Source organism: Schistocerca cancellata, chromosome 6 (genome assembly GCF_023864275.1).
Source record: "Schistocerca cancellata isolate TAMUIC-IGC-003103 chromosome 6, iqSchCanc2.1, whole genome shotgun sequence".
Lineage (NCBI taxonomy): Eukaryota > Metazoa > Arthropoda > Insecta > Orthoptera > Acrididae > Schistocerca > Schistocerca cancellata.
In genome coordinates this window covers 72,787,790-72,814,903 of record NC_064631.1, presented here as the reverse complement: position 1 = coordinate 72,814,903, position 27,114 = coordinate 72,787,790, and positions in this window count along the sequence as shown.

Sequence of the window (27,114 nt, the reverse complement as noted above, 5' to 3'; positions counted from 1 at the left end):
GTATTATTTCGTATCGTCAGAAATCAGCTATTGACGACGTATTATGCTTAGTAGTAGGGGATGTATGATAGGTTCGCCATGAGCATCAGGATTATAAAGTATGTGTTTGTGTTCCGACATGTGCAAAGGAGATAACTATATCCACTCGTAAGGAAGGTATGAGTTTGACGTCGAATACTATGTTAGCAAAGGGAATAGTATGTCAAGTCATAAGAATGGTACAGATATTTCTATTTCCAGAGCCACAGCCGTCAACAGGGTGTATTTCCGATACTTTGCTCGTTGTTGAATGTCACTCAACTCAATCCGCAGTCATAACATTTAATTGTAAGTATATCGATCAAATATATACGTGACCGATTTCAAAGGATGATTCGTCTATGCGTGGCCTAGGCGGGAATGATACACATTTCCCACTAACGGCAGCGGCCGTCCAAATTGAGCGGGCTATTGCAATGCAGGGATGTAGTTCAGTTAACCGTGTAGTCCTCTAGACAGCCGAATAGCGAACTAATACTTAGTATGTGTTGGACAGATTTGGTGATCAAGCGGAAATTTGAGAAGATTCAATATGGACGTGTGTTTGCGCTAGGCATTATTCCCTCCCATGTAAATTGTTCTGCTGACTGCTTCTTCGCATTTCACGTCTTTATTTAGTTGAGAGAAGATCGGTTGTGGTCTGTGCATCTAGCGCATGGAAGACACGTTTGCTGGTTCTATAGATATGAGAAATACGTTATTTGACTTTGTAAATTATAGGGGTGATTTGGAATCTGTTACATCACCAACATCATTATTCTTGAGTGGAAAATCAGTTTCCGCTGCTTCTCTTTCTAGTTTCCATGTAAATGTCCTCACAGACGTGATAATTTTCTCAGTCGAATGTGAAAAACTGTACAGATTTTGCTGATAAACTAAGTGAAACTGGACTTTGTCTATTATTGTGGAAAGAGAGCCTTTAGTATCATCGAGAATGTTTTTTTTCCCTCCTTTTGTTAATAGCTGCTTTATTATAGGAGTTGAGTTGATGTTACATAATCCCTCGCTGAACGGCGGATGAGTTCTCTACAACACTGTGGCTCTCGTCCGGTCCCTGCTGGAGTGTCCTACGTGATAAACAAAAGTGATTTTTTCTCAGATTGAGAGGCGTTGAGGACCTGTCTAGAGTGTTAGAGTGGCGCCTCCTAGCTATTAGGGTCGCTGCGCCGCTTTCCTTTAGACGCCTAAGATGCATTTGGGGAAAGCCACCCTTCTTATCTCCTAGTTAAAAAAACTATACTTGCTTTTGTGTTGGCGAAGCACAATCGTATCAATGCGGTCAGCGTCCAGCACGGCTGTCGGCTGTTAGCTGAGTAGCTCCATCCCATAGTTTGTGATTGTACATTGAGGAGAACGCACGTTCAACGGCAGTCTTTCATGACGACGTTTTCCCCAGTACATGTGATGCATTATGACCCGTTCAGTACGAGTGCTGGTTTTTTTCCGATAATTTCGAAGTATAGTTATAACTGCGACTCATTTTTTCCATCAGCTGTGATAGCGTGTACTGGCTTGGGTTATCCAGGCAGTAGGGTGATTTTTAGTAGGCGTGTGTAGTGAACACCGATGTCAAACAGCGAAAGATGCTACATTCTTGCAGGTAATATACTTTTCTTAAACTCCCCTTTGTCCAAAACCAGCAACGTTTTAAACTTTATGTTTAGAAAAAAAAACAAATTTTGTAGTTAATTACCTCAATTTTTACCACTGTTTTTAATAGATTTGAAAAATTCTAGAGTTTAATACACCTGTAAGTATGGTTTGTATGCTGTGCAAAATTCATCAAAGAATCTCTCTTACTTGTGAAGAAAAATTTACCTATTGCAACAAATGCACCCAGTGAAAAAAATGATGAAATTTCTTATCTAAAAAAATTATTTTGTTATGTTTTTGCACTTCCACTGCTATCAGTGTGAATTCTGAGTTCTTCCTGGTGATGCTGACAAAGTTTTATGAATTTATTTGTAAAAGTATAGACAGTAGAAAATAAAATGTCCTGTGGTGCCTCTCATGCTCCAAGTCGGTCCGTTTGACGTCCTACCCTCCTTAAGGGGAGGGCGTTGGTGGTTGGATAACATGGAGCAGAACAGCAGATTAAGTACAGAACAATAGGTTAATTTGCACAATTTTTTTCCAAAACATAGTACAATAGATTAAGGGGATGGTGACAAAGTAGAATGCCCCAGAAATGCAGTTCAAAAGCATGTGAAATTCCAAAAGCGTACCAGAAAATGTAGGAGGATATAACTAATTACTTAATTTGGTACCAATGGCGGTACAGTAATTTAAGAAAATGTGAGTGACATGAAAAAACCACTTATCAGAACAGTAGGATAAGTGCTGACAAAGGGCTGAATATTAGGTTAAGACACACAGTGCAGGAAAATTAGGTTATGCTACATCTTTGCCCCATGTAATTACTTCTTACAGCACCTACATGTTTCCAAACATAAGAGCATAGTGAGCAAGAGAAATCCAACCCCCACAATTTGAACTTTCTTAAATAAACAATATACCCCTCAATTTCCAATTGTGATCATTCCTCTCCACCAAAGAGCCACCAATTTCTATATATTGCATACACTGCCTTGAATCCTCTAAATAGTTGAAATAACCAGTAATCCACAGATTGTCTAAATTGTTTAAGAAATGCTCTTTACACAGCAATCGATTTTCCTGCAAATGACCGATCAACTGAGTCTTTTTCCCACCAATTTCTGGGAGGGATGGTGGGAGGGGAGAGGGGTTTACCAGAGAGGGAGAGGTTAATTAATTTATCAATTTAATTAAGTAGTCAATCAAACTGATATGAGTGAGATGGGTTATTCCAATAACTCAGACCTGGAAGTGTACCTACAGCAGCAATGGGGAGTGGCGAGTTGGAGGATTCCTGAGGGGGGAGGTTAGTGGGAGGAGGTGGGGAAACAATAGGTTAAGCGCCTGTCAATCCTTTTAGCAGAACAATAGGATAAGTACCCGTCAATCAAAGGAGAACAATAGGTTTTCCCCTGAATGCATACCTGCCCCTGATGTAGCCAACCCACACTAAAAAAATGCGCCACAAACGGCCTATCCCACCTACTAATGTCTAACTTCAACATTTCTGCCTATGCTGCTCAGTACCATACAGTATCCAGATTCAATATCGGAAAATTATGAAAACTATATGGAAAATATATAAAATATGGTGTAATGAGACTAGTGGTGTACTCTTGTAAACAAAAGAACTCAAATGATGGAATTTGTTATTAACAAACAGACTCATACTCTCTTATGCTGCCCAGCTCCATAGTAACCCTTTCCAGTGCCCCAGTTACTTAAGGTATGAAGGAAATGCTCATTGGTCCTGACAGATGGGGAGGAGAGAGACATGGTTCGCCGCTATTTTCATGACACATGACAACTATAGAGTCACATCATGACCTTGAATACAACTCCCCAGGGGAGAGGGAGTGGGGGAACCAAGGAGCACAACTGTATAACCTGATAGCAAATGTTTTATCTTATATAGGGATCAGAATATCGTTATGACTGATCTGCGGCCTCAACCTACAAAGCTGCCCTACTCATGTGCAAAACTAAAAGTAAACTCCTCCCGAACAGCCCATGGTAGCCCCACGGTACAGACCGACCGTCAAGTCACCCTCAGCCCGCAGGCATCACTGGATACGGATATGTAGCAGCATGTGGTCACCACACCATTCTCGAAGCTGTATGCCACTTTATGAGCCTGGAGCCGCTAATTCTTCTCACAAGGGCTGAGAGCACCCCACTTGCTACCAGTGCTTGGTAAACTGGATGGCCACACATCTAAGTGCTAGTCTAGCACGACAGTGCTTAACTTTGGTGATCTGATGGGAACTGGCATGGCCATTGGCACTCATGTTCTCTGTGCCGTCTCTGAACAAACAGAGCACCATCTGGCATCGAAGCCACTTTACTTGGTTCGTTTTAGTGCATGGAAAGTATGTCCTGTCTGGGAAGAATACAACTGCTGGTCCAATGTCTTGTCCCACTCACAGAAAAAAAGTGACCATCTATGTCATTAAGCTCCACATTTCTGCCTAGCGACTGGGTGTAATTCAGTACTCATCATTGTCTAGAGTTTGGCACATAGGGCATAATGACCAATCAATCAGACTAATCTCATCAGGTCACAGATATACTGTGTATGTCAGGTAGAATGCCACACATGTCTGTGCCTCTGTGTCTAAGGAAACACACTGTACTGATCGCCATACCACATGCCAATTGATATGTGAATATCTCCTCAGACTGGGGTTGCTAGGCCATCCTGTAGTTAGTATCTGATAGGCGTCACCTTGAGTCACAGGTCTGGTTGCTGGTAGAGCTATCTGAATATAGCTGTATTTGATATAAAAAACCCTGTGTATAGGGTGAAGTGACTGTTAAATGTGATGGAAAGCCACTGGTGGTAATTCTTCTATTAAATTACTAATCAATCATGTCTCATATCATCTCCACAGTTGTAAAATTGTGCTGATGCATAGCGCCACCACTCTTTCATGAATACATAAAAGACCCGGTCAACTCTTACTAAGACAGGGGCCTGGGATTTGTATCTCACTTTAAAAAGTAGACCTACACCCATAAAGGAACCAAAGGATGCCAATATGAATTGCGCTACTACCGCCAATGTCTTGTGCAAAGTGCAGAATCCGTAACTCCAGATATGTGTTTACATGTTTGACCTCCTGGACACATGTCTGGACTGCTTGTAGCAGTCTGTTACACTTGTACACTGCTGTGCGTCATGTGCCGTTGGTAACAACAATTCCTAGGCATTCCAAGGTATCAATGAGCCATAAACATGCTACATATTCTTCCAACAGACTGACGCCGATACACGTCACCTACCAACATGCCCACATTTATATGATTGGTAGTGGCCGTTCTATATTTGTGGATCCAATCTGAAGCCACATGCACGTCGTTATCTGTCGGCACTGCCAACACCAGTCCATTAGTATATGCTTTACACTTAATTTATATCATCTCAAAATCAATCCTGTAAATCGGTGGCTACAGCCACCGAGTAAAAGATCAAGGGCTGGCACATATAATATTATAGACAAGGGACACCATTGTCTGTCCTATCTCGATAGGATGAGGGATTTCGTCGTACACCCATTGAGAAGCATTACAGAGAAATCATGGTGGAGTAAGCATGTCACTATGGTGATAAATGGCCATGGAAACCGCATGTGCATCAAGACTTAGACTCACTCCATTGAAAGCTTGATCAAAACATACTGACAATAGTACTCCATGGCGGCAGCATCTTTGCTAAGGTCATCATATCGTGACAGTCACCAAGTGCCTGCTGCGTGCCATATTATCGAGTGAGATAACCTGGCGCAATTTTCATTGGAAGTGTGCTGCTAATAGACTGTGATATTTTAAAGACGTAGTTAAGCATTGTCTGATGTCGTTAGTCCAGTATCTGGGTGCCACTTGAAGGTTTGTGTATCGCAATAATCAGCCCCGCCACAAAGCTGACGGTAAGGGCAGGACAGGAGAAATTATTTCGTGGCGGATATCAGTCCATCGGGATGCTGTCGTATAGCTGGTGATCCTATAAAATTTCAAAGGATACTCATTTGGTCCCAGTGATTTATTCACTGCTCCCCAATCAATGGTCTTCATCCTAAGTAATCTATTACACCTGGTTCAATGGTGCCAAAAGTCGTATGTGTAATGGCTGCCATATCGATATCCACTGCAGCATGATGCTGCTGGTTGCACTGCAATGTTCTACAAAGTCATTGCCCATGTCTTGTTGTAGCATTAGGTGTGTGCCATCATTCAGTGCTTGTGCCTGGGCTCATCATCATCTTTTGCCTTTGGCTCAGATGGTTCAAATGGCTCTGAGCACTATGCGACTTAACTTCTGAGGTCATCAGTCGCCGAGAACTTAGAACTAATGAAACCTAACTAACCTAAGAACATCACACACATCCATGCCACACCTGTGACCGTAGCGGTCGCTCGGTTCCAGACTGTAGCGCCTAGAACCGCACGGCCACTAAGGCAGGCCTTTTGCCTTTGTTGATGATATGATACATTAATGGGTGTCCTCCTGTAACCTAGTTTAGTGTCCATGCCTGCAGCATTGCACCTTCGAGATGACATAATGGGTTTAATTTCGACCTTCGCTCGTTGTACTGCAACTCCAGAAAAGGTACCTGGTCAGTGCATTCCTTTAGCACTGTGAAATAGAAGTCCATCGTATGACGTCGCTACACTGCCTGCTTACGACCATATGTCATCATTTCAGAGCATAGCACCAGTTTGGCAGAATCAGTCGGCTAATGGAGGGCAGCACCATACGCTCAACGGCGTCGTTCACAAGATTTCCAAGCAAGGATTGTCTCTGAGGTCGGCGACATTCAATTTCCAAAGATCGTAGTTCCGCCACACCTGCTGCTGCTGGAGGGAGATCATACAATTAATGTCTTACGGTCAACGTAGGTTACAGGCTACAGTTCCGCATTGAGGACCTAAGTGTTAACATTTTCTGTAACAATCAGCTACAACATTCTGACTACTGACTTGCTATCGATATAAACAGCGTCACCTGGCAAGAATGACTGCTAGTCAGACTGCTAGTCAGACACACGCATGGAGCATGTAGTATCGTTGAGTGTGCTGTTCATGAGTGGAAAGAAGAATGTGCGCAATCTATGGAGGAGAATGCACGTTCAGCTGCAGTCTTTTAGGATGACGATTTTCCCAAATACGTGTGATGCATTATGACCCATTCAATACAAGTGCTGGTTTTTTGGCGACAATTTAGAAGTGTAACTATAGCTGTGACACATTTTTTCCATCAGCTGAGATAGCATGTATTGGCTTCGGTTAGCTGAGCTGTAGAATGATTTTTAGTAGGTGTGTGTAGTGAACTCTGACGTCAAACAGCCGATACATGCTTTATGCTTAAAGGTAATACGCTTTTTAAACTCCTCTGTCCAACACCAGCATCTAGTCAGTTGAACGTATTTCCCATAAAAAAGAATAAAGATTGTACCTTACACCCCAGCCTTTTTTCCCCCCTAGCTTGTAGGTGTAGGGTAGAGTTTGAGTGTTTCTGTCGCTGGTTTCGAGTGGTATTGCGAAATTTTTCCCAGCAGGAGAACACCAGTTGTATGGTATAGCCAGTTTTTGCAGGGTATTGCGCTTTTATGCCATCCTTGTGCAGCGCTATGCATGTAGTTGTGTAATTACACCCGATATTCGTGATTAATCGCGAAATTAGGATCGATATAGGGTATCAGACGGATGCCATATTCCTTGACTTCCGGAAAGCGTTTGACTCGGTGCCCCATTGCAGACTCCTAACTAAGGTACGAGCATATGGGGTTGGTCCCAAATATGTGAGTGGCTCGAAGACTTCTTTAGTAATAGAACCCAGTACGTTGTCCTCGATCGTGAGTGTTCATCGGAGGTGAGGGTATCATCTGGAGTGCCCCAGGGAAGTGTGGTAGGTCCGCTGCTGTTTTCTATCTACATAAATGATGTTTTGGATAGGGTGGATAGCAGTGTGCGGCTGTTTGCTGATGATGCAGTGGTGTACGGGAATGTGTCATCGTTGAGTGACTGTAAGAAGATACGGGATGACTTGGACAGGATTTGTGATTGGTGTAAAGAATGGCAGCTAACTCTAAATATAGATAAAAGTAAATTAATGCAGATGAATAGGAAAAAGAATCCCGTAATGTTTGGATACTCCATTAGTAGTGTAGCGCTTGACACAGTCACGTCGATTAAATGTTCGGGCGTAACATTGCAGAGCGATATGAAGTGGGACAAGCATGCAATGGCAGTTGTGGGGAAGGCGGATAGTCGTCTTCGGTTCATTGGTAGAATTTTGGGAAGATGTGGTTCATCTGTAAAGGAGACCGCTTATAAAAAACTAATACGACCTATTCTTGAGTACTGCTCGAGCGTTTGGAATCCCTATCAGGTCTCATTGAGGGAGGACATAGAAGCAATTCAGAGGCAGGCTGCTAGATTTGTTACTGGTAGGTTTGATCATCACATGAGTGTTACGGAAATGCTTCAGGAACTCGGGTGGGAGTATAGAGGAAAGGAGGCGTTCTTTTCGTGAATCGCTACTGAGGAAATTTAGAGAACCAGCATTTGAGGCTGACTGGAGTACAATTTTACTGCTGAAAACTTATATTTCGCGGAAAGACCACAAAGATAAGATAAGAGAGACTAGGGCTTGTACAGAGGCATATAGGCAGTCATTTTCCCCTCGTTCTGTTTGGGAGTGGAACAGGGAGAGAAGATGCTAGTTGTGGTACGAGGTACCCTCCGCCACGCACCGTATGGTGGATTGCGGAGTATGTATGTAGATGTAGATGTAGACATTACAGTTGTCTCACGTCGTAGACTGTGCAGACTGGTGAAACAGGACAGGCAGCGAACTGTGGCGGAATTAACTTCAGATTTTACTGCTGTGCACAGTACAAGTGAGTCTGAACACTGGTAGCGATGCGCCTGCGCAGGGCGACCCATGCATGTATCAATGTCAACAAGACGGCATCAGCAGCTATGACTGAAATGAGAACATGACCATCAGCTCTGGAAGGTGGTTCAGTGACAGAGCGTTGTATGGTCTGATGAATCCGATACCTTCCTCATCACGCCGATGCTGGGGCAAGAATGCTTCGTCTTCCAGGTGAGCAGTTCCTTGACACCCGTACAGCAGGATGGAGACAAGCTGGTGGTGGTTCCATTATGGCGTGACGAGTGTAAGGCACCACAACGGCCAATGAGTATCATAGATTAATTGCAGAAATAAGTGACTTGTGTGTGCAGCGGTGGTGCCAACTCCCTCCAGTTACCTACCAACGCCACGACACATCCCTACTGTTATCCGTGTCAAAGGTAAACATACCGATTATTAGGTATGTATTCATAATGATGTGGAGGACCAGTGTACACTCTATTGAGACGACTATCGGAATAACTCGTTACATGAGTGAGGCCATGGATATGCTCCCACATGTCAAAAAAATGTGTCAACATTCGTAGTTCTGGTCACGTTGTGCATCGAGAACAATGATCTTTCAGTGCAAGTACACTATTAAAATCGCCGCCTAGGATAAAATAGTCGTGGCGTCGTTGTAACAGAGGGGCAATTTTCTCTGTGAAGAAACAGAAAGTCTCTTGTTCCGTCTGTACTCGACAGTATATAGACATAATGAGCCGTCCATCAAGCACAGTCTCTGATAATCCTCCCCCCCCTTCGAATGGTTCAAGATATCCCCTACTATCCTGATGCCTTTAGTAAGAAGTTACGTAATGCTGCTGTCAGTTTCGAAGGTACGTAATACTAAGGCTTTACATTTGGACATATGGGAAATTCGTCGATGTGCATTTCTTGTACAAGGAGGATGTCTATGTCCGCCGTTTATATCACAACTTTAGGTAAAGACATCCTTTACAGCGACTGAATGTCGTTGATATTGAGAGAGGTAAGCCAATATGCCTGTCTTCGTTCCTATGCCTATGTATCTATCGCTCATGGAAGCTTATGTCATTTGAATTAGTATTGGCACATTGTGTGCCTCTGTCGTATCTGCCGGCGTTGGTTATACACTCCTGGAAATGGAAAAAAGAACACATTGACACGGGTGTGTCAGACCCACTATACTTGCTCCGGACACTGCGAGAGGGCTGTACAAGCAATGATCACACGCACGGCACTGCGGACACACCAGGAACCGCGGTGTTGGCCGTCGAATGGCGCTAGCTGCGCAGCATTTGTGCACCGCCGCCGTCAGTGTCAGCCAGTTTGCCGTGGCATACGGAGCTCCATCGCAGCCTTTAACACTGGTAGCATGCCGCGACAGCGTGGACGTGAACCGTATGTGCAGTTGACGGACTTTGAGCGAGGGCGTATAGTGGGCATGCAGGAGGCCGGGTGGACGTACCGCCGAATTGCTCAACACGTGGGGCGTGAGGTCTCCACAGTACATCGATGTTGTCGCCAGTGGTCGGCGGAAGGTGCACGTGCCCGTCGACCTGGGACCGGACCGCAGCGACGCACGGATGCACGCCAAGACCGTAGGATCCTACGCAGTGCCGTAGGGGACCGCACCGCCACTTCCCAGCAAATTAGGGACACTGTTGCTCCTGGGGTATCGGCGAGGACCATTCGCAACCGTCTTCATGAAGCTGGGCTACGGTCCCGCACACCGTTAGGCCGTCTTCCGCTCACGCCCCAACATCGTGCAGCCCGCCTCCAGTGGTGTCGCGACAGGCGTGAATGGAGGGACGAATGGAGACGTGTCGTCTTCAGCGATGAGAGTCGCTTCTGCCTTGGTGCCAATGATGGTCGTATGCGTGTTTGGCGCCGTGCAGGTGAGCGCCACAATCAGGACTGCATACGACTGAGGCACACAGGGCCAACACCCGGCATCATGGTGTGGGGAGCGATCTCCTACACTGGCCGTACACCACTGGTGATCGTCGAGGGGACACTGAATAGTGCACGGTACATCCAAACCGTCATCGAACCCATCGTTCTACCATTCCTAGACCGGCAAGGGAACTTGCTGTTCCAACAGGACAATGCACGTCCGCATGTATCCCGTGCCACCCAACGTGCCCTAGAAGGTGTAAGTCAACTACCCTGGCCAGCAAGATCTCCGGATCTGTCCCCCATTGAGCATGTTTGGGACTGGATGAAGCGTCGTCTCACGCGGTCTGCACGTCCAGCACGAACGCTGGTCCAACTGAGGCGCCAGGTGGAAATGGCATGGCAAGCCGTTCCACAGGACTACATCCAGCATCTCTACGATCGTCTCCATGGGAGAAAAGCAGCCTGCATTGCTGCGAATGGTGGATATACACTGTACTAGTGCCGACATTGTGCATGCTCTGTTGCCTGTGTCTATGTGCCTGTGGTTCTGTCAGTGTGATCATGTGATGTATCTGACCCCAGGAATGTGTCAATAAAGTTTCCCCTTCCTGGGACAATGAATTCACGGTGTTCTTATTTCAGTTTCCAGGAGTGTAGTTCTAACTTAAAGTTGCGCTGGGTTGCCTGATGCTACAGTCAGTGAAACACCTTCACAGTCAGCCCAGTCTGCTTGGGTGAAGTTTGCCGTCGGAGTCGTCTTGCCAGCCCCTTCTGTCTGTGGCGTCTTTTGTGGTAATATATATTCGTAATGGACTGACGATAGCTCTGCGTTGTCGAGCTCTTCAGGGCTATTCTACTGCCGATATGGTGGTGTTCTGGCTGTAAAGCGTCGGTTCCCTTCGTCATATACCACACTTCCGGCCCATTGTTGACGGTCGCACTTCTTTTCGTCGCGTTGTGGCTTAGAGCTCTTCAAATCGGCAATCTATGCAACACACCTTCATTAGTTACTCGACCCACCTACACCAGAGAGCAAAACAGATACACATGCGTAATATCGTGTAGGGCCTCCGCGAGCATGCAGAAGTGCTACAACATGACGTGGCATAGGGTCGACTAATGTCTGAAGTGGTGCTGGAGGGAAGTGACACCATGAATCCTGTCCATAAATCCGTAAGAGGACGAGTAGGTGGAGATCTCTTCTGAACAGCACGTTGCAAGGAATTTCTGAGATAACAGTAAACACGAATAATATTTTAGTGCCTTAGTTTATCATCCTAGTGCCCAAGTTCACTTATACTGAAGTTCATCTCGTAACCCGTTTCCTACACACTGTGCATTCGGTTCAAGTGATCTTCCTCAAGTTCATTGCCGTCTCTGTGTCAATGTTATCAGCAAGCCTTAAAGTTTTTCTTTCACGTCCGCATCTTTAATTCACATTCCAAATTATCTTTGGTTTGCTTTATTTCTTCCTCCATCAGAAGGTTGAATAACACGGACAAGGATGGATTACAAACATGTGTTACCCTTCTTTCAGCCCATGCGTGTATTTTGTATTCTTTAAATTTTACACGTAAAGTCTGATTTCTGTCCAAGCTGTACGCAAATCAGAACATTTTGTAGTCAATATTGCCAAAATGTTATTCCATTATTTTGCTATAAAATTAAAATTAAGAGTAAACGGCTTCTCAATGAAATGTCTGCTCTTGTTTTGTTCGATGTTATAATTTTCACATCGATACTTCAATTTTCATTGACGAAAGGCGAACGTAGCGACTGTATAGAGATGCAAAAAATACCAAACTTTTAGTATTTTCTGGGTGCTGAACACAGAATATTTACATTACAATTACAGCTATTCGCCCATGGAAGTAATGAAAACACTTACAAAAAATCAAGAAACGTTATTTATTTCTTGACCTAGTACAGACTCAAAGAAAGCCAATAGTTTACGTTTTGGAATTACAAATTCTTTTACACCAATGAAATGTATCCGTATGACAACGACTTCTCCCTCAGGAGAAGCGTCTTCGTCCTCCACCATCTCCCTCACATCGGTTAACCAATCTTCTTCTGGCATCAGTTCGTCAATCCACCATAGATCTGTATCTGAATAATCCATCTCGTCCGGGTAAACCTCGAAGAGGTCCAGCTCTTCTGCCAGGTCAGCCTCGATGTCCAGTACATATTCCGCCAAATCCAAATCCAGCAAGTCCATTACCGATCGCCATCTAAAAAAACGAAAACAAAATTGATGTTTTTGGAAGATATTGTGTGGATAACTATCCTAAATTATATTACCCTGAAACAGTGTCATTCTTGTGAGAAGAGATTTGTCAAACTTATAAAAATTAAGGATTTTGGCATGGCACGTTCTTTTAAGGAGTATGTATAACCAACCAATCTATCAAAAGGATTGTCAGCAGCAAGCTAACGTATTTCCAAAACACATTATTTGTCGATCTTACACTAAGCGTTTGCAGACTACAAGTAAACGGTGCGACACACAGGTATACTACACCATATCGGATATGCAAATTTGTCATGTACTACTTACTGCGCCACAAGCGACATTGAACATATGCTAACACGATGCTTCAACACAATTTAAATAAGAAGGTCGGTCTCACATGCTGGTAGTTAACTACTACTAAAGTGATTAGCTGCATGTGTATCGTGACATTTCCGGCATATTTCGTGGACTGCATGTTGCTACCCTTTACGATCGTGCTCCCCACATTGATCATTACTTGACGTCTGCTAAGGGGACTGAAATCGGTCGTGTTTTTATTTGGTATCATCACCCAGAAGACAGATATTGCCGTGTGTCACACCACAATGTCAGAGTCAGTTACGGACTGCTTCTACGTCAGTCACGTCACCAGTGAGACGACCAGCCCCACCCACCCTCCACCTCTGCACTGGATCCACCCTGAGCACTGTGGTTGGCGATCTTATCTGTATCTCCCCTCTCTGCAAGCACTGACGAGCTATCGTGAACCATTATTTGTAACACATATAACTAAAAGAACTTGTCTGCTATTATTCTGAAAGACTTGGTACTTACATTTCAGTAGAGAGTATGAGCTGCCATAAAAGCCTGAAATAGAAAAGAGAAGAACATGCATTTTAATTACGATTGACAAAGAGTAACTAGTTACGTTTACTAACAATATGCAATACTAAGAGCTCAAAAGAGCAAAAGGTTTTTCGAAACATGTATTTCGGAATGAAAATTCGTAAGAACTTCGAGACGCGAGAGCAATTGGTGCCTGTATGCCTCGCCAGTCACACGACAGCTCGACTACGACCAAAACGCGAGACTGACGCAGCGATTCCGGCCTACAGCGTTTAGAGTGACGAGTGTGCGAGGATGCGAGAGCTGGCGGCGACTTACCAGCACAGAATCGCGAATGCGACGTCGTCGAGCGCAGTGATAAGCACGAGAACAAGCATCTTGTCTGACTGCTTAGCACCAAATTAGTGTTTCCGCGGTTACCCCGGCTGTAGCTCCATTGTCGATACAGGAGACAAGGGAGTCTCACCACTCACGATTGTCGCGTGATAAAACTGCTCAACGAATCACTGTTTTTATTCACATAATTATTTGGCCGCTGTGTGTTAACAAAACATATTTAATGGTTGTTGCACTGACCGACATAGTTTACATTGCAATTTTATAATAGTTTAAAGATTTTTCTTCATATATCCGTAAGCGTGGAATAAAGTTAAGGTGAAAATTCCGAGACTTGATTTAAAGACGTTGGTTTTGATAGAAACTACGCAGATGTTACGAGGTTCCTCTTTCGGTTTTCTTTAGGTATCCACCCAGCGCGTTCCAAAAATGTCGGTAGGTTGACTTGCTCCGCTGTGCCTGCCTACCACAGCATTATCGTAATAGACGCGGGTAGACAAATTCCTGCAGTAACTAAAAATGTTTCAAGCATTTTCCGCTTATCGAGTGGTCGAGACCGGAAAGTTCGTCTGTGACACACAATACCAAAATTCCATATTTTTTAAGTTGTACAGCTGTGACGTGTAACATCTGGTCCCAGGTGTTGGAAAGTATTTTGGATGATTTTTGAAGTTTGAATTGTCTAGCTTGAGAGATACATGGTTTATAGATGGAGGAGGCTGTACCATTCTATAGCGTCGTATCTTTGGAATTGCAGCGACTATCACATTTCTTTCCATTCCAGTAATGTCTGCTATTTCAAGGCAGAGACATCGTCAGTGGTATTAAAGTAAAGAAACGGTGACCTCCTGTCGCACACGACTTTTCCACTTGGCCTGTTATCTCATACTGTGTGATACTGGTGTTCAAAGCGGTGTGCGGTGTGTCCTTTGATTCAAAGTAATTGTGGACGTCTATATTGTAGAGAAATGTCGCTTACATTTTGAGGTCCATTTCTTATCTTCTAGTAAATCTACACTACTTCTAGAATCAGTTGCTATAAAGACGACGTCGGCGGCAGTTTAGACGCATAATGAGGCCTCCTTCGTCGCTTACACTTCCCCAATATAGTTGCTGGTATCGGCCAGGAGTTCGTACATTTTCCTAGCTTGCGTACCTCCGCAATACAAGTCGCACGGCATGACAGAATTATGAGCGTTGTTGTCCTCGTTGACAGAACGAGGTGAAACGTATTAACAGCTGAGGTTTTCGTGTAGACTCTCCTCGACGCTGATACAAAAGATCTGGTAGTACGACAATAGCAGCACAATCGTAGCTAAACCTAGGTTTACAGTTTCATTTGCTGCCAGCATGATCAGTTTTTTCATCAGTAATGATCGATATTATGGCAAGATCTTACAGCACGGTGTGTGTTCTCTGTCACGCTTCGTAAATAGTTCAAGGCACTACCATAGACGTAATATCCATCGGTAACTGGACGACGACTGTATAATGCCACGGTATAGCGTAAATAAAAGCAAAACCTCTACACTTGAGACGCTGCACTTACTATGACAAGTAACCGTCCAACTTCGATTGCTGTGCATTCTAGATGTAGACGCCTCGTCAGTTCTCAGTCAACAAACGGCGCCAGCAATTTAGCCGAACTCTAGGCGAAACTGTGAGAGGACCTAGCTGACCCGTTGGTGTTGTTATAGTCCAGCACTTCCTTGCGAAGACTAGAACTGGGCAGTTAATAACAGCTTGACTGCGAATGGCTTTGTTCTTTCAGACAAAGAGACTGCTTAATCTACGATTCAGTCATAGAAGTCTCACCCTCAGATTAATCGAGTAAGTATACAGGCACATATAACCGGCACACGTTTGTACTTTCAGAAACATGCTTAATGTCGTTACAATATATCCTGTATTCACCTTATACAAAAGGGGACTCAACACAGAACCGTGTGAGCGACTGTTATGTACCGACTGCGGTGAGTGAAGGGTTTTGTCAGACATTCTGATGTATAAGCATGATTTTGAAGAAAATAGTTAAGCTTGTCGGTAATAAAGCCTGGAATAACAATCACATTTATTTCCACGCCGTGTTCGGCTTCAGAGATGGCGCGAGCCGCGACCGTTACGAAGTCATTCGGTGTCGTGGGCTTCCGACCCTGGGCTTCGTGGCCTGTTACGTCAACGTGGTGTTTCCGAGGACAAATATTTTAGCCGTGGCGATACCGACCATCAATGAAAGCTGTAATAGTGGTCGATCCTCTGCTGACCGTTTTTCAATAAGAACAATCCCTTTCACATTTTATCCATTGTTAGGACTGGCTAATACATAGGCATGCTCAGTATTTTTTTTTAATTTTTTCTCGTTTCTGACTTTTTATTTTATTTTTACCTTCACATTTGTTCCTTTCTACAGCATTACTCGATAAAAACATCATCATCATTTCATTTGGGCCTTTGTCTTACATCAACATGGCGTCGGCCTTGTCACTATGGATTTGGCAATGTCAGTGTTGGAGAGTGGGCGGAGGCCCTTCCTGTCTCCACCATGAATTCCCCAGGACGGAATTAGTTCTAAATTCTCACTCAATTTTTTTTTTTTTTTTTTTGTAACATAGCCATGATTTGAACATCCTCTTATGTCACCCAATTCGTTATTGCAATATCATTTTACGTTTTGTTTAAATCTATGTATCTTTTTTTTTTGCCGGCCGCGGTGGTCTAGCGGTTCTAGGCGCTCAGTCCGGAACAGCGCGACTGCTACGGTCGCAGGTTCGAATCCTGCCTCGGGCATGGGTGTGTGTGATGTCCTTAGGTTAGTTTGGTTTAAGTAGTTCTAAGTTCTAGGGGACTAATGACCACAGATGTTAAGTCCCATAGTCCTCAGAGCCATTTTTTGTATCTCTTTTTCTTTCATGAAGAAGCAGGGCAGTGAAATTGTTCTTTCATTTAAAATGTAGCATTTACTGCTTCCTCCTTCATACGTTCAGATGTATTTGATTTATTAGGGAGTTTGCTTTCGTGCTGTACCCCACAGTTCGACAGAATTCGTGGTTCTGCCCTGCTTGTTAAAAACATTCAACATTTCAACTGCTATACTAGCATGTTCCGTGTAGTGATTGACATATAGCCAGTTAACTTCATTACCGTTTCTCCATTGGGCATTTTCTCCATTAATTATAACCACAGCAGCATGGAGTATGTTTTTCGACTTTTGTTTGGGAGCAAAATAAATACAGCAGGAAATCCCATCTTCAGTGATTTCGATTCCCCTCTCCCCCCACCCCCCCCCCCCCCCCCCCTGGCGGAAGAATAGTTCCATTTTCACACAGAATTGTCCCAGCTTCTATACAATGCAACACCAGGATTATTTTGTCAAAAACGGAGCCATCGTCAATTTTCAAAAAACTGTTACCTCCAGTCAGTTTCAAAACGTCTTCGCTCAGTTTAATCTGTCAACTAGTGCCAGAGTTTTTGGTCGTCCCAAGAGCATGCCTTCTGGCTTTACACAATGAAGTCTTGCTGTTGTCATAATTTGGGCTGCATACGTCGAAATTAAAACTTTGTCTTTCAAATCTTGAAATCCCTTCTTACAAAATTTGGAAAACAAGCACTGTGTTTTCTTTGTGGACTCTTTTCCTGCACTTACACATTCCTTTCTTAAAATGCAAATCTGCTTTGTGAGGATGAGCAGGAATGTCACTGTTCACCCATTATTCTGCCATTTGCAATTTTTAAACAGCCTCGTCACTCACCATGTTCGGAATTCATGCACAAGCAGTTTGTATAAGCATCAGATTTTCTGTGTACCCGATAGCAGTAACTAACCCCCAGAAGGCATACCTCCGTTTTTTCCTAATTATTATCGGCCCTATATAGAATTCAATAGCTTAGCCCTATGGAAGTATACGGGAACAAGGGCTGTCGGCGAGGGCACTGCCACACTGACGGTGGCATCACTTCCGCTGCAGGTGGACAACTGGTGTAAATCAGCAGGAGGCTCTGGTCGGAAAACCCACGGTACAAAAATGCTTGGTCGCAAGTCTCACAGTACCTGCAACACCAAAAAAAGGGTCGAAACTACCACAGTCAGGAAAGGTAACCTACAGTTCACGCGGCTTAGTGTAAACGTTACGTCATTTTGATTTTCTTGATCGTTCTGTTTGCAGCACGTGAGGGGAACATGGCGTTCAAAACAACAACATTCGCCTCAGGTTGAGAGGCCCTTACGCTTTTTCTTTACTGCAGGGCTCATTAGCCTGGCGGTTACTTTGTTAAAAAGATGTGTAAAGTTCTGCATTCACATAGACTAGACTCTGAATAAGGGAGAGATTAATCTTTTACCACGTGTTTTCCCTAAAACGTCTTTACCAGCCCAAAAAGTGAGACGACTTGCTAATTTACAAGCATAAAACAAGCTAAAGCCAGTCAGCGTTGAACTCAGTGTCGTATATATTAAGTTTATTTTTAAAACTCCGAAACCAGTTTCAGGATTGAACTGTAACTACACTCACTTTCTGAAGAAACAGAACACCGTGAACGAATCGAGTTAGGATGCTGATACTCACAGGATACGTACAATAGTATGTTCTGCAGAAATGAGTGAAATTTGATCCATGTCGGGCTGCAGCTTCAAGATCAGCATCGATATCGCGGCACGACACCACCTGCCTGTAAAATTTCCCTGCAGCTCTCGTTGTCACTGTAAACCGCAGGTAATGGATCAGTGTGACTTGAGCAGAGCTGCCGGATGCCTTGCAGAAGTATGCTCGAACTGTACCGTCAAATCAGTGAGTTTGAAAGAGGGCGCATTATTGGCATGAAAGACTGTGATGCATCCATCCAAGAAATTGCTGCTCGTGTGGGATGAAGTGTTTCGGCAGTGCAGCTGGTGTGTGCAGAGGGGTTCACAGAAGACCGTAGAACACGAGGAGACGGGTCAGGTCGCACCAGAACAGACCACACCCCCGAGGGGATTCACGCCTCATCCAAATGGCATTGCAGGACAGATCTGCTCTAGCGGAACGGTGGAACAGTGTAACACATCGTACACTACCAGGGACGACAGTCCGTCGCCGTTTATTAAGGCATGGGTTACTTGCTCGTCGTCCACGTCTCCACCTACGCTTGACGAATGTGGAGAAACATGCTGGGTGGCAATGGCATCAGGTAGTGTATTCTGTCGTATCCAGCTTGTGTTTGTTTGAAAATGTTGGCGCATTTTGCTTCGCCGCAAACAGGGGGAGCGGCATCGCAGTGACTGACTTCAAACAAGACAATCAGCACCAACTCAAGGCCATGCGGTGGGGGTAGTATTTGGCACAGCCACAAACCACAACTAGTCTGTGTCCAGGGAACTGTGACCAGTGTGATCTACGACAATGACATCCTGCGAACCATTGCCATACCCTTTCTTCACAACAACCCAGATGCCATTTTTCAGCAAGACAATGCAAGATCACATGTTGCTGCGCGATCTCGTGTTTTCCTAGCACCACAGGATGTTCCGCTTTTGCAGTGACCTGTCAGATCATCAAACGTCATGTTAACTGGAAACCTGTGGGATGTGGTGAAACGAAAGGTGCCACTCTGTGCCCAATTGCCAACCACCAGAGATGAACTTTGGAAGCAGGTGAATGCAGCACGGATGGCTATACCAAAGGACGCCATTCGCACCTAATGCACGTCAATGCCATCGTGCATGGAACAAGTTATTAGGGCCCATGGCAGAATGTGTGTCTATTAGACAACAGGACACATGCTGAACTGAGGTGACTCAAATGCTAGTCATTTCTACAGAACATACTAATGGACTCGCATTCGGGAGGACGACGGTTCAATCCCGCGTCCGGCCATCCTGATTTAGGTTTTCCGTGATTTCCCTAAATCGCTCCAGGCAAATGCCGGGATGGTTCCTTTGAAAGGGCACGGCCCACTTCCTTCCTCATCCTTCCCTAATCCGATGAGACCGATGACCTCGCTGTCTGGTCTCCTTCCCCAAAACAACCCCTGTCAACATACTAATGTACATTCCATGAGACTATGATCGTCCTATCTCTAGTCGTTGAAGGTGTTCTCATTCATCTGAACATGAGTATACAAATGGTGGGTAGCCATTCTAGGAGACGAATGAATCAGCAGCTCATTAATCATATGTCCTATGAATAAATGCTGCTACAAAATGCCAGCAGATTTTCAACAGCTCGAAAGCGCGACCGTGTTGGTAAAGTTTTTTTGCAATGAAATGTTGAGAAACCTAAAATTCGTGGTGAAAGGTGAACTTTAATTCAAGTCATTACTGTTTCAAAAACAAGTGTCCTACAAGAATTAGGCAGAAAGTAAGTCATGTTTTAATTCGTTTGCATATATGTCAGTTTTTTATGCTTTTTATTATGAATAATAGTTTGTTTCAGCAGATGATTAATGTCTCTTGAATATTTATTCGCATTTGCTTGTTTGATGCTTAATTTATGCATAATGACAGCTCATCCCTCAGAGACAGAGAGAGAGAGAGAGAAAGTCTGCACTCTTATATGTGCATCACATCGAATGTTAAACAGCATATTTGTTTTGTAAGTAAAAAACGCCTTGGTTTGTATTTTATGTTCACAGACGCGTTCGGCATTTTTCCATTTTAAGACACGTCATTGGACACTATAATGATACTGTTATGCTATACTTTTGTTTTGATATGTATCTCGGTTTTTATGTAAATAAGTGACTACCTATCGTTCTTTCTGTTTTTAGTTGGCATCAGTTTTCATCGCATCTGGTCGCACCACCGTTCCACTGACAAAACATATGCATGGCTTGGCGATGCGAATATTTTTCTTCCCACCTTTCATTTAGTTTGCACTTCTTCTTGTGATGTACTATCACTCTCAGTCTTCTGTCAGTTATATACACATAACATTAATGTACTCATAACTACTTTGAGTTCACCGTGTATCTCATACTGTTTGGTTTGTTTCCATACACCTACATGTTTCCAACCGAACGATGTATATGCTGAAACTAACGCGTATTTGTTGGTATGACGTTTATATCTGTTTGTTGTGTGTGTGTGTGTGTGTGTATGTGTGAGAGAGAGAGAGAGAGAGAGAGAGAGAGAGAGAAAGAGAATATACAAGCATGGATTATGCTATAATTGAAATATACCTGCTTCTGATATATCCGTATTTTTTGTTAGTTTTGGGGTGTGTTTTTTGATAGAATTGTGTGTTGTGTATGCAATGTTTATTTCCTGCTTTTGAAAAAGTTGCGGAGTTCTGTGTGAGTTTGTGTTTGTACGTCATTATGTGTCATATTCTGTTTTCCTAATAATTGTGTGTAGGTGTTATGTTAATGAGTGATTGTGATTGTGTACGGTCCTGTTGTGATGTTGTTAATGGTTTTTGATTATATTTTACTTCTGATTTTTTTGTTTAGTTTTGTGACTATAGCACTATTGTGCTCCTTGCTTTGGGCTATCTGCTTTAATATCTCAAGTTCGTTTTGGTAGTTTTCTTTGTTGAGTGAAACTGTATTGAGTCTATGGAGCATCTGTTGAAGTATTGCTTGCTTTGGTGAGTGTGGATGGTTCAAGTACTGGGGCATAATAGCGTCAGTTGCTGCAGGTGTATAGTGAATTTCAAACATATGCTTTTTATTTTGCTTTTTGATTGTTATATCCAGAAAGTTTATTTGGTTGTTCTCTTCTCTTTCCATTGTGAATTTCGTATTTTTATGTACCTTGTTGATGTCAGTATGTAATTTTTCAATTTTTGTTTGTGGTTCGTCTATTAAGCAGAGGATGTGATCCATATACCTGAACGAGTATCGTATGTTATATTCTTTTGCAGCTGTTTTTTTATCACTGGATCAGTTATAACTGGTTCCTTATATCGAAATAAGGACAACTGCTCTCAGGTAATACACTGGAGGTCCTTGTTTCGCTATTCCCTATTTCCCGGGAACGACCAGAAATTGGTCGAGGACACTTAGGGGATGCACCCAGGCAACTGTGCAAGTTATATTTAAGATCATGACATAATTCTAAAGTAGTCACATGTCATAAAAATAGCAGCAACGCCCCACTATCTCTCCTCACCCTGCCCCTTTGAAGCATGAAGATTAAGCATCCTGTAAGTGTGAGGCGTTATTATTGAGCTGGACAGCATAGGAAGAGGATGTGTCTATCTCTTAATAACAAACTATGTCACCTGAGTCCTATTTGTCAACAACAGTATTATGTGACACCTGCGGAGACCACATCGAGTCAGATATGGAATTACTCTCATTATTCCAAATTTTACGTATTTTTCACCAATTTCCCACAATGTTCCTGTTTTATAACAGGATGTATTCTGGAGCTGGGCAGCGTAGGGAGAGAGGTTGTAGCCTCTGTCTATTTGTTTAGAACTACTTTATGCCACATAAATGGGTTCTATTTGTTAACAACAGTTTTGTATTACGTGGCACCACCAGAGACTACACCCAGGCAGATATGTAAGTACTCAATGTAGTAGACAAGTGTAATGTGCTGCGAATACATAGAAAGAAAGATGCTTTATCATTTAGCTACAATATAGCAGGTCAAGAACTGGAAGCAGTTAATTCCGTAAATTATATTGGAGTAGGCATCAGGAGTGATTTAAAATGGAATTATCATATAAAGTTGATCGTCGGTAAAGCAGATACCAGTCTGAGATTCATTGGAAGAATCCCAAGGAAATGCAATCCGAAAACAAAGGAAGTTGGTTACAGTACACTTGTTTGCCCACTGCTTGAATATTGCTAACCAGTGTGGAATCCGTACCAGATAGAGTTGATAGAGGAGATAGAGAAGATCCAATGGAGAGCAGCAAGCTTCGTTACAGGATCATTTAGTAATCGCGAAAGCGTTACGGAGATGATAGATAAACTCCAGTGGAAGACTTTGCAGGAGAGACGCTCAGTAGCTCGGTACGGGCTTTTGTTGAAGGTTCGAGAACATACCTTCACCGAGGAGTCAAGCAGTATATTGCTCCCTCTTACGTATACGTATACCATGAGGATAAAATCAGAGAGATTAGAGGCCACACAGAGGCATACCGACAATCTTTCTTTCCACGAACAATACGAGACTGGAATAGAAGGGAGAACCGATAGAGGTACTCAAAGTACCCTCCGCTACGCACCGTCAGGTGGTTTGCGGAGTATGGATGTAGATGCAGATGTAGATGTAGATGTAGATGTTGGAGAAGCCTCACTGACACAGGTACGTAAGTAATGTTATTAACCCATATTTTATGCAACTTTTAGTATCTTAAGCAGTTTTACACATTGTACTCAATCATTGTACCCAATCAGTGTCAACGCGGTGTCAACATCGCCTCGCATCGAGACAAAATGTCACGTCACATGCGTCACGTCACGTCCAGACGTCACATCACAGTTACGCACCGTGTTGTAGCACGTCGTGATGCGTTTGTAGAAGTCGTGAATTTGTCATTTGAGAACAATGCAGCATGTTGCCGATTTATTTATCATTCCTAAGCCACCACTCGATTAGTAGTGTTGGACGTCATAGTGTTGGAAATGAAACATTCGTACAAATAGTGGCGTCATAGAGAATTCTACACGCGCTACCAATTTCTAGCCAGAGATGCTTTATATAAGATAAATACCACACAGCAGTAGGTAATGCACCACTACACTACAAGATTATGGAACGTCACAGTAACATTTTGATGCTTCCAAGCAAAGTTTGTGTATGTGTGTAGCACAGCACTACAAAATACACCTCTATAGACGTGAGAAACGAGAATGAACTTGCACACAGGGAATCCGTCGCTCAGACTCGGTTGTGTTGGTGTGTAGCCCAGAACGCCGATGTTTGCGCATACTGCACAACAACTGCCGAAAAAGTTTCGGTATAGTCCTCTCCGGTCTGGGGTCAGGCATTGGAGCTATATCAGCCGTGGCCGAGGGATATCCTCCACACGTTAATATCAGCAAGCAGATCCCGACACGTCGATGAAAAAATGTAAGTCTGGCACACACCTAGATAACGGGGAACTCGCCCCAAAATTCGCATATCGAACGAGTGAGGCGAGATCCTGGTAGGGTATGCCACTCATCGTGCGATTGTGACCACCAGGTCGCGAATGACAGAGCTCCGCATGTTTTCCTGACATTACACCTGACCATCTCACCAGGCGAGGTAGAGAGATTTGCACAACGTATGTGTAATTTTCTCCACCCTGGCGTCTGGCACAGATGGTGCTCAATGGTTCAGTGAGAGGGTATCCCAGCACAGAAAAGCCTGTCGTAACTCGCTGGCGCCCTTGCAGACAAACGTTGCTAACAGTTGAAGCGCCAAGCACTGTCTTCCCCGCCCCACCATCCTTTCCCAATAGACCACCTGGGCGAACCAGTCGCAACTCGCAGAGGAAATAGACTTACATGGTTATAAGGTTGTAGCAGTAAGAGGTTCGTAGCAGTAAGGTTGTAGCAGTGAATCCCTTGTCGTTGTAAAACACTCCTTATTAACCGGAAGACTTCTACAAAGCACCAATAACGTAATGCTGGACTCGTTGCTGGTAGGATAAATGCACATGGTAGTATATGTGAACTCAAATTGGCCAAACATCTTTTTCGTGAAAAACATTACTGAGAACGGATATAGATAGGCGACATAACGTAGGGGAAAATAGAACTTGTACAGTTAGATGCTCTCCCTCCTGTAGGTCTACTTTTTATTAGGGGCCTTATTGTGTGTGCGTCTTGACTAGAGAGATACTTTTTTTTTAATTATTCGTGTCAGAAGCATCATGGATACAGGAATATAAAAAAAATGAATAGCACACAGAAAAAAATTAATTACAGGCATATATATATATATATATATATATATATATATATATATATATATATATATATATATGTGTGTGTGTGTGTGTGTGTGTGCACAGAAACAAAATGTTATAGGCATTTGGCCCATAAGCGGGCTACGTCGACAGCGTTTGGGGTTTACAACATCAGATCCTCTAAAGTGCAGTGTGAAGGACATTCAGGGCAGTTATACATGTGCTGGGTCGTCTGCACCTCTCCACAGTCGCAGAGATTAGATGTTGTAGAATATCCCCACTTCAGAAGGTTATCTCTTGACCGTGCAGTGTTGGTGCGTAGCCTGTTAAGTGATCTCCAGACCACCCAGTCCTCATCGTAACCTGGTGCCAATTCTTCCTTTGGTTCCATCCAGTGCCCTTCTCCCGACCGCTTCCATCTCTCCATCCTAGATCCAGGTTGGTCGCTAAAATCTTAGGTTGCTCTGAGAAAACTGCGTCTAGATTTCAAGCGTTTGGTGGCTGGCTGAGTTTTGTGGAGGAGGTGGCTCTCTGCCATCTCAGCCCTCGCTCTTTCACTATGGGCTGCCGCTTCTCTTCGCACTGCAGGAGGTGCAATCCCAGCAAGATGGGAGAGCTTGTCTGTTGGCGTCGGTTTCAGACATCCAGTGACGAGCCTGCAGGTCTCATTCAGAGCAATGTCGACCTGTTTAGCGCGGGTAGAGTTGTACCAGACACTGCTTGCATATTCGCCTGCTGGGAAGCAAACTGCTAGTGCTGTGGTCCTCACTATCTCTGGCTTTGCGCCCCAGGAGGAGTTCGTTATTTTCCGATGAATATTATTTCTGCCGCTCACCTTCATTTTGGTGTTAATACAGTGCTGTTTATACGTCAGAACCCTGTCTAGGGTTACTCCTAGGTATTTGGGGTTAACGCAATGTTCGAGGAGTGTGTCCTTCCAGAAGACACGCAGCTTACGGGATGCCTGCTTGTTACGGAGTTGGAAGGCGCAAACTTGTCTTTTGCTAGGGTTCAGCTTGAGTTGATTGTCGGCGTAGTACTGACAGAGCATGTCTAGCGCATCCGTGAGCTTTTCTCAACATCCTCAAAGGAGTCACCCTGTACGGCCATAGCACGGTCATCGGCGTAGATATAGTTTTCCGTACCAGCTGGCAGTGGTTGATCATTGGTGTATATGTTAAAAAGTAAGGGTGCCAGTACGCTGCCCTGAGGGAGAACATTTTTCTGTGCCCGCCACCTGCTATGCATCCCTTGGAATTCCACAGAGAACCTACGGTTCTCTAACAGACTTCTAACTGTGGATGTGAATTTAAAGTCCCTGGTAATGGCATACAGCTTCTTCATTAGCAGACGTAAGTTAACGGTGTCATATGCGGCTGTCAAGTCTATAAAGGCGACACCGGTTATTTTCCGGTTCTCATAGCCGTCTTCAATCAGCTGCGTGAGGTTAATTACCTGAGATGTAGTGCTTTTCCCTGGGCGGAAACCTGCTTGTTGGGGGATTAGGTAGGGTTTTATGGCACTGGAGAGGCGATCCTGGAGTATTCTTTCAAAGATTTTAAAGATATGGCAGAGAAGTGATACGGGTCGGAAATTTCTGGGGTCATCAGCATTTTTGCCTGGTTTTAAAATGGCAATAACTTTAGCCTTCCTCCAGATTGTGGGAATCTGACATGTTTCCATGCAATTGTTGAACAGTTTCAGTGTTTAATCTGTTCAACAAAAATCCCGTCCAGGCTCGGGGCCTTCCTTAGCTTGCATTTCGCTATGGAGAGATACTGAATTCACATGATCCCCCTATAAGCAATAAGCAGCCAAGAGTCCGGATAAGCATTTAATAAAATATAGTAAATCTGTGTCTATAAGTATTCTTGAGATAATTACAGCCCGCGTCCATTAAACCAAAGTAGTAAGTGTCTCAGACTGTAAGTCAAAAATCGTATTTTGTCATAACACGCCAAGTAATTCCTAAACAATTTATGTACGTGATAGATAACTACTGATTCGGAGACCAATCGTAGGTAATACCATATTGCGTTATGCAGTGGAATCGTAAAAGATCTGGAAGGGCGATGTTTCCACCAGCCATAGCTGTGAGAGCATAAGAAATCTAGTTTCACAGACATCATTCTGTAGGAAGTAAAATGGGCAGGTTAGATGGTTTCAATCATCCGGCAGTTTAATTCTGAATTACAGTGTCATATTTGTTGTAAGTAGCTTTGTTTCTTTGTGTAATCGGCCATCACGTTAAAACTATAGTCATAGAGCAAATAATTTGATACAACATCATAGATCATGACTGTATTTCTTAGAAATACAGTTTCGAGGTATTACATTTTGTCACTACCGAATAACCTGTTAAAACTAGTCTTTGACAACACGTAAATATCCAGAAAAAATTAAGCGCTTATGTATTTCAATTTTAGGGGGCACGAAAGGCGTTG